Source organism: Ictalurus punctatus, chromosome 10, assembly GCF_001660625.3.
Source record: "Ictalurus punctatus breed USDA103 chromosome 10, Coco_2.0, whole genome shotgun sequence".
In the NCBI taxonomy this organism is placed as follows: Eukaryota; Metazoa; Chordata; class Actinopteri; order Siluriformes; family Ictaluridae; genus Ictalurus; species Ictalurus punctatus.
This window is the reverse complement of record NC_030425.2, coordinates 30,589,906-30,600,000: the sequence shown is the minus strand read 5'-3', so window position 1 is coordinate 30,600,000 and position 10,095 is coordinate 30,589,906.

Genomic DNA, 10,095 nt, shown 5'->3' with positions numbered 1-10,095 from the left:
TCCGCTGAACCTCGAGACTCTGTTCGAAAGCTCAGAGGCCGAACAGGAGTCTGAAACATCCGCCCCGCAGAGAAAACAAACGAGGTCCACGATGACTGACCCGCAGAGCGATGTGTCCTCCGTCGGCCACGAGGACGCGGGCAGCCTTCCGGACATTTCTCTTAACTGCCCGGCCTCCCCGCGAGTACGACACGCTCCCAGCGTCCGCCCAAACTCCTGTACCAGACAGGAAAAACATCCTATCCCTATAAGGGACCGCGAACGGGCCAGTTCCGACGCACGAAGGGGAATCCGGGTCACTCCACTACAGCCCGACAGGCTCAACAAAGACTCAATCCCACCGGGAGGCACAAGAAAAAAGACACACGGCATGCTCACACGACATGACCCCAAAAATATACTCACTGAGTCCGAGGGAACTCTTTCCGGGTCGCCGTTCCGTAGGCCGACCCGTGCCAGTATAGTTCCTGTAGAAAAAAACAAAAGAGAAAAAGAATGGTGGGAATGGACCGACTGACATGGGGGTGAAACCCAGTGGAGTGAGCGACATTAGATGGACAGTGCATACAGGTTAGCGCCTACCCTGACCCCTAACCCTAACCCTAAAACCCTAACCCTAACCCTAACCTTAACCCTAACCCTAACCCCCTAACCCTAACCCTAACCTTAACCCTAACCCTAACCCTAACCTTAACCCTAACCCTAACCCCCTAACCCTAACCCTAACCCCCTAACCCTAACCCTAACCGCTAACCCTAACCCCAACCCTAATCAGCCCGTGCCTCATGTTTGCAATTCGCTCTACTGTTCGTTTCCCTTCTGGTCGGCCTGTTCATAAGAATCATCATTTGATTAATCACAACTCCCAATAAGGACAAACACGGGCAAAGGCATACCTATGCCACCCCAGAATGCCTTGAAAGAAAAAGAAAAAAGAATTAAAAAAGAGATTAAAACAATTCAAACCTAAATTGAGAAATAATTAAACAAATAAATAAATAAATAAATAATGTAAAACCCACAGTACACAAGTGGGAAACAGTAATTTAATAAATAAATAATACCATTAGTTTAAAATTAAAATAAAACAATGCAAAAAGCCCCACTACAGATGATTAAAACAACCACAAAAACATGGGAGAGCCTCCTATTGGCCCATTCAAACAGAGAGCCTCCTATTGGCCCATTCAAACAGAGTCCCGCCCCCTATACTATAAAAAGGGACAGTTGAGGAGGCAAAAGCTCACTCACTGCTTCCAGCTCTTTGAGAGAAAGCCTTTAAACACTAATCATACTCTTCTGATGCTTAATCTATTTTAGTAAATCTGCTTCCAGCTCTTTGAGAGAAAGCCTTTAAACACTAATCATATTCTTTTGATGCTTAATCTATTTTAGTAAATCTGCTTCCAGCTCTTTGAGAGAAAGCCTTTAAACAATACTCATATTTTTTTGGATCCTCAAACTTATTCGGTTAACTAATTTCAAATCATAACAAGCCTGCCTGAAGAAGGTTCCAGGAGAACCGAAACGTTGCAACGGCTTGTTAATTTATCCTCACTCCAGAATTCAAGGAAAGTGATTCCACTGATTCAGAATAAAAATTCCTCTAAATACAATCGATAACAAAGCATATAATACAAATTAAGCCCTATTAACCGGGAGAATAACAGAGATCTAATACAAATTAAGCCCTACTTCTCTGAAAATTAAAAAGCACATAATACAAATTAATCCCTATTGACCTGAAATAAAAATTCCTCAAAATACACTTGATAATATAGCATATAATACATAATTCCACAATTACTTAAAAAGCACCTAACACAAATCGAGCCCCATTTTCCTGAAAATAAAAAAGTACATGATACTAATTAAGATCCTACTTACCTGAGAACACAAAAAAACATAAAAAAATAATAAATAAGCCTACTTACCTGGTTCCAATCTCCCCAAGAGTCCTCTCACACCTAAAAAACATAGAAAAAAGGTCCAATTCGATCAATTCAGATCCACGACAAATCTACTAACACACGTACACATATATATTAAAAAGGAGAAGACACTTAAACCATGGTTTGGCCAGAGAGAGACGGTTGGACTATGGTCACACGCGGACGCAAACGTGCCGTCCAGAGCATGGCTCGGCCTACGCCCCGTTACCACCGCGGCATAGAGCGCTGCGCACAGGCGGAAAGAGTGCTCTCCTACGCGGAGATGGTCAAATACGGAGGCCGTAGGAGCACGGCCCCTACTCACTATCGTGACTTTGATCGTCGGCCCGACAGGCCGCAATCTTTTGAACCCCGGGCCCGTTCGAGGCCCTGTACCTCGGGGCCTCAGTATATGGTGCGCTCGCACCCCAAAAACAAAAAATCACATCACCGGCAGAACCAAAAGCCGAAACGGTCTACGGACCCTCATATCGACTCGGTCCGCACGTCGTTCAAGATCATAAAATTGAAACATCACATGAACAATATATGCCAAGGGCAGCCTCCTGCGATCGGCGAGATTGTAAAATACCTATCGGAGGTAATCAAACCGGCTTTGCCAAACGCCGCCACGCAAGCCCTCATTGAGGACAATGCAAAAAAGTGGGCTCAGAACACCATCGATATTCTGAATAGCCACTACACGAAAGCGTTGTCCGAAGAGGGGAACAAGCTCGAACGCATCGGATGCGAAGGGTTTGACCGTTCCTTCGACAAAGCCGCCCAGTGGGCCGAACGTACCTTCGGTACAAAACTCAAGCGCCAGACGGTCGACGAGGCCAAAGAGTACGCGGAGATGACGGTAGCTCCGCTGAACCTCGAGACTCTGTTCGAAAGCTCAGAGGCCGAACAGGAGTCTGAAACATCCGCCCCGCAGAGAAAACAAACAAGGTCCACGATGACTGACCCGCAGAGCGATGTGTCCTCCGTCGTCCACGAGGACGCGGGCAGCCTTCCGGACATTTCTCTTAACTGCCCGGCCTCCCCGCGAGTACGACACGCTCCCAGCGTCCGCCCAAACTCCTGTACCAGACAGGAAAATCATCCTATCCCTATCAGGGACCGCGAACGGGCCAGTTCCGACGCACGAAGGGGAATCCGGGTCACTCCACTACAGCCCGACAGGCTCAACAAAGACTCAATCCCACCGGGAGGCACAAGAAAAAAGACACACGGCATGCTCACACGACATGACCCCAAAAATATACTCACTGAGTCCGAGGGAACTGGAGAAAAAAACAAAAGAGAAAAAGAATGGTGGGAATGGACCGGCTGACATGGGGGTGAAACCCAGTGGAGTGAGCGACATTAGATGGACAGTGCATACAGGTTAGCGCCTACCCTGGCCCCTAACCCTAACCCTAAAACCCTAACCCTAACCTTAACCCTAACCCTAACCTTAACCCTAACCCTAACCCCCTAACCCTAACCCTAAAACCCTAACCCTAACCTTAACCCTAACCCTAACCCCCTAACCCTAACCCTAACCCCCTAACCCTAACCCCCTAACCCTAACCCTAACCGCTAACCCTAACCCCAACCCTAACCCTAACCCTAACCCCCTAACCCTAACCCCTAACCCTAACCCCTAACCCTAACCCCTAACCCTAACCCTAACCCCCCTAACCCTAACCCCTAACCCTAACCCTAAAACCTAACTTAACCCTAAAACCTAACCCTAAACCTAACCCTAACCTTAACCCTAAAACCTAACCCTAACCCTAAAACCTAACCCCAACCCTAAAACCTAACCCTAACCTTAACCTTAACCCTAAAACCTAACCTTAACCCTAAAACCTAAAACCTAACCCTAACCCTAAAACCTAACCCTAACGTTAACCTTAACCCTAAAAACCTAACCTTAACCTTAACCCTAAAACCTAACCTTAACCCTAAAACCTAACCCTAACCCTAAAACCTAACCCTAACTTTAACCCTAACCCTAAAACCTAACCCTAACCTTAACCTTAACCCTAAAACCTAACCCTAACCTTAACCTTAACCCTAAAACCTAACCCTAACCTTAACCCTAAAACCTAACCCTAACCTTAACCTTAACCCTAAAACCTAACCCTAACCCCCTAACCCTGACCGCTAACCCTAACCCCAACCCTAACCGGCCCGTGCCTCATGTCAGAAAAAATCTCAATGGTTCACTATATCTTTTTCCTATAATCATCCTGCTCAAGAACAAGGATTATAGTCATTTATAATACAGTTAGGACATATGTAATGGTAATCAATTAGATTAAGGGCAGGAAAGAAAACACACATAGGAATACGTTAGTGCCAACCAAAAAATTCTGACAAAAAACAGACTAATAAAATAATCATTTCAAAAATTTTGAATTATTTTCCAAAATAATATATAAATTTCAACTTAGCAAATAACAATTACTATTAGGCCAAATTGAACACTCAAAAAGCCCTACAAATAAGCAGCTTACCCCCTTATTGGCTCTTTGCTGCTTCTGTCAAATCAGAGAAAAGGGGAAAAGGCTCCCCATTTGCTCGTTTGAATTTAGTCCCACCCCCATCAGAGTTGTGGGAACCAGGACAAGGAGAAAAAAACATCCATTGGCCCGTTTGAATGGAGTCCCACCCCCTCACCCTTATAAAGGGAGGGAGGGGAGGAGCAGAATCCCATTCCTTGCTTCTAGCTCTGAGAGAGAAAGCCTTTTACAACCAGTTGCACTTAGAAATCTGTTATTTTTGTTTACTTATTTTCTTTATCTCTTCAATTTTATTCATTTTGAACATTTTCTTTTGTTTTCTTTTGTGAAATAACAGAACAAGCCTGCCTGAAGAAGGTTCTGAGGGAACCGAAACGTTGCAACGGCTTGTTCATCCTTTTATTTCTGAACTTTATCTAGACTAAACCTGAAGGAAAGTATTCCATCTACTTACATTTACTATTATATTCACCTCTTGATTCAAAATACACCCTATTCGTTCTTTTTAAAAAAAGAGTACCTCGATTCAAACCAAATACTACCTGCTACTATTGCTTTACAACAGCTGATTTATTCTTCTATTTTGTTAACTGTACCTGAATTAAAGTTTAAGGAAAGGATTCCCTTTACTTACATTCATTATTTTATTGAAAATACACCCTATCTTCTTTTCTTAAAAGAAACTACACTGATACGAACCGAACACTACTTATAATACCTAAAACTTAAATCCAAAAATACTCTAAAATACCTTAGTACTCAAAATAGCACATTTATACATACCATACACTACCTTTTTTTTCTCCAACACCTAGAAAAGATAAAAACGTTCAAATTTGATATTAGTAAAAATCCACATTCATTCAATACACTGAAAAATTGATAATAAGACACAGAAAAGGTTTCAGAAAGTTATATTTACCTGAGTTCAGTAAACTACAATAACATTGCCAAAACATGGTTTGGCCAGAAAGGGACGACTGGACAGTCGTCACGCGCGGACGCAAACGCACCGTCCAGGGCAATGTTTGGCCCATGCCCCGCACTTATCACAATCCTATACAACATACACGGGTAGAGAGAGCACCCCTCCATGGGAACACTGTCAAACACGGTGGCTACCGAACCACGTGGGATGAACAGGGAGGGAGAATGCTCTCCTATGCGGACATAGTCAAATACGGTGGCCACAGGAGAGTAGCACCGACCCACCGCGGTCAACTCCAGCAACGGTCCGACAGACCGCAATTTTTTGAAACCCGGGCCCTCTCAGGGCCCGTAACATTTATGCCTCGGCCAAAAGCTATTACAAAGCAAGCACGCCACCGGGAACAGAACGGAGTGGGCACGGCGCGCTGGTTTCCCAGGGACAAAAACACATATCCCAAACGGAACACGAAGCCCGAGCGCTCTGATGACCCGGAGTTTGTCACCAAAACCCGTCTCCTTTTTAAAATTATCAAATTAATACACCACAAAAACAACGTTAGCCATGAACAGCCTCCGTCCATTAACAAAATTGAAAAACACCTGTCAGAGATCATCAAACCTGCATTGCCAAATGCCACGACATACTCCCTGATTGAGGGTAATGCAAAAAATTGGGCATACACCACAATGCTAATTCTTAAAAATCATTATGAAGATGCATTAGGGGCAGAAATGGCTAAGCTGCAGCACCTCTCCTCTAGGGATTGGGAAAAATGTCTCAACACTGCCATCGTGTGGGCAAAACGGGGTATTGGTAAAAGACTCAAGGACAAAACTTTGCAAGAGGCTCAAGGGCTGGTACGAGAGACGTGGCAAACGGTGCCCGTTCCCACCGATCCGGTTCAGAGGGAAGGGGAAACGGATACCCAGAATCCCCCTCCTTCCCCTCCCCAGACACAAAACACACCGGTTAGAGCAGTCACAGTGCAGGCACTGATACACACAGGAACGGGACTACAATCCCCACCTGTAAGATCCGTTACGGCGTCCACTATGACTGACCCGCTGCATGAGTGGTCCCCCCTTAGAGAGGAGGAACCGGACAGCGATTTAGACACTTCCCTTCATCTCCTTTCCTCCCCAAAAGCACAACGCGGTCCTCGGCGACGTCCTAACCCCTGTGTCAGACAGGAGGAGGATGATCTCATCTGCTTCGAGGACCTAGGGGAGTGCGAACGAGAGAAGGTCACTCCACCTGAGGCGATTTCGAGCCCTAACAAAATCACTAGCCTCAAAACAGCCACACAGGCCCGCTTAAGCTTAGGGCCCGGCGCATCTCCCGCGTTACACTGCGACGGGCTGGGAGACAGGCCTAGCAGACACATAGCGACAAAGAGAAAATCTCAATGGACACTGACGGCACGGAGAAAATTCCTCATTATCGGGGACTCCAATCTGTCCAGGATGCCACCTTTTAAGAACCCCGACCTACAGATAGAGAGCTATCCGGGGGCCAAATTTGCACATATAAAACAGATGCTTGACAAAAACACAGTCTCTACTGACACAGAACACGTCATTTTTTCGTTGGGCATAAATGGCAGAACCAATAACGTCAACGAAACGGCCATCAAGGGGCTTCAAGGGCTATTGAGAACGGCCAAAGAAAAATTCCCTCGGGCGGAAATCTGGGTGCCGGTGGTGAATTTTTCTCCTGAGCTCCCGCCCAACGAACAAATACATCTCGATACCCTAAACGCCTACATCACGAGAAACCTCAGACACATTCCGGCCCTTCCCAGCTCGGAATTTCAAACCAAAGGTGACCGGATTCATTGGACGGCAGACACGGCCGGTAGCATGCTCCAGCACTGGCTGCAGTATTTAAATTAAATCTCCCCATAAGCCTGCATAAACAGGAGGGGAATAGAAGTGTCATCGTCCTATCAAAAAAATTCCACATCACTCCCTGTCAACTTAGCCTCCTTAATAAAGGCCTAACATTTATCCCATCGGGCACAACGGGCATGAAGCGACAGGTGATACAAACACGATTCGACCTACAGCAATACCACAGAAGACTAAAATTAGCGGCCTATTTCCATAATGACACACAAAAAGAACCACCTCCGTTCACACCTAAATCTGATTGGACCCCGCCGACAGATAAACTACCCGCAGAACTTCTCAATCTATTTGAGACGGACCTAAAACCTTTTAAAAATCATTTCAGGCCACCCCGAGAAGAACCGAACCTCACTCCGGGGGAGATTGATGCTCTCAGGGAACTGCAGAGTAACAAACAGATCATTCTAAAACCGGCAGACAAAGGGAGTGCCATAGTCATTATGGATCGGGAACAATATTTATGGGAGGGGTACAAACAATTAAATGACCCTAAATATTATAGGAAATTGAAAGAACCGATATACCTAGACACCATACCGATGGTAAAAGAAATAACACAAAGTCTTTACACAAAAAAATACATTAACGCGAAACAAAAATCCTACCTACTGGGGAATTTAGAACCGAGGAGCAGTCGGTTTTACATGCTCCCGAAAATACATAAGGACCGAGCAAAATGGAGCAGGCCCTATGAAATTCCCCCAGGAAGACCCATAGTCTCAGACTGTGGTAGCGAGACCTACTACACGGCCGAATTCCTTGATTATTATCTAAATCCCCTTTCTATGGGCCACCCCAGTTACATTAAGGATACGTACGATTTTGTACACAAGGTGAAAGGACTAAAAATCCCGCCGAAAGCCATCATTTTCACCATGGACATAGATAGCCTTTACACAAATATCGACATCAGAGATGGAATTCAGGCGATAAAAAACATACTTAAAAAACACCCGGACGCCTCTAGGCCTGACGAGGAACTCATCCGTCTTTTAGACATTAATCTAAACAGAAATGACTTTGAGTTCAACGGGGAATTTTTCCTACAAATTAAAGGCACGGCGATGGGCAAGAAGTTCGCCCCGGCCTACGCCAACATCTTCATGGCAGATTGGGAGGCTTCGGCTTTGGCCGAATGCCACAGAAGGCCCCTGCACTACTTCAGATATCTGGATGATATCTGGGGAGTGTGGACCCACTCTGAGGATGAGTTCAGGGATTTCGAGGCCTCTTTAAATAACCACAATCCGTCCATTACACTTAAATCCACTATTAGTTATGAGTCGGTGGACTTTCTAGACACCACTACGTACAAAGGCCCTGACTTTAATTCGTCACACAAACTGGACATTAAAGTCTTCTTCAAGGAGACCGACACGCATGCCCTATTGCATAAAAGGAGCTTCCACCCCAGACACACCTATTCCGGCCTAGTCAAGTCGCAACTCCTCAGGTTCAGCCGCATATGCACCCAGGAACGAGACTTCAGAGAAGCGACACGAATCCTCTTCGGAGCACTCAAACAGCGAGGATACAGCAGGTCGTTCCTCAGAAAAATCTTGAAATCGTACCTGACCAAAGGGACGCAGACGGAGGGCACCGTCGTGCCCTTTGTCCTGACGTACTCGTCCGCCGCGGTGAAACTGACCAGGGGGGTTAGGTCCAACTTCCAAAACCTGTTGGGACAGACACAGATATTCAAAAACCACAAGGTCATTGCAGCGTTCCGGAAGAACAAAAATCTGCATGACTATTTGATCAGAGCTAAAGTTCGGGCCCTCCACGATGCTAAACCCAAGCATCACGGGCAATATCTTTTCCAAAGAGAATACGTCCTAAACAGAAGCACGAAGGAAGTCTTCCCTACTCACCGATCGGGCACCGTACACACTAAAAATGCGGTGTACCTAATCACCTGCAAAAAGTGTTGCACACAATACGTGGGTGAGACGGGAAACACCATTCTGGTCAGAATGACCCAACACAAACACAACATCCTGAAAGGAAAAGAAAAGAATACCTACCTGGTCCAACACTTTCTGGAGCACGGATGGGACTCATTCAGCGTCACGGTCCTGCAGGCCAACCCGTTGTGGTCTGTGCTCCAGAGAAAAAGAGCAGAAAAGATCTGGATTAGGAAATTAGGTACTATACATCCCCAAGGCCTCAATGTGAAGTGAATCCATTCGAGCAAACGACATAGATGGCCTGTGCACACGGGTTAGCGCCCACCCTCCTAAAAGCACTAACCCTAACCTTAACCTCAACCCTAAAACCTAACCCTAACCTTAACCCTAAAACCTAACCTTAACCCTAAAACCTAACCCTAATCCTAACCCTAAAACCTAACCCTAAACCTAACCCTAACCTTAACCCTAAAACCTAACCCTAACCCTAAAACCTAACCCCAACCCTAAAACCTAACCCTAACCTTAACCTTAACCCTAAAACCTAACCTTAACCCTAAAACCTAAAACCTAACCCTAACCCTAAAACCTAACCCTAACCTTAACCTTAACCCTAAAAACCTAACCTTAACCTTAACCCTAAAACCTAACCTTAACCCTAAAACCTAACCCTAACCCTAAAACCTAACCCTAACCTTAACCCTAACCCTAAAACCTAACCCTAACCTTAACCCTAAAACCTAACCCTAACCTTAACCTTAACCCTAAAACCTAACCCTAACCTTAACCCTAAAACCTAACCCTAACCTTAACCTTAACCCTAAAACCTAACCCTAACCCCCAACCCTGACCGCTAACCCTAACCCCAACCCTAACCCTAACCCCCCTAACCCTAACCCTAAAACC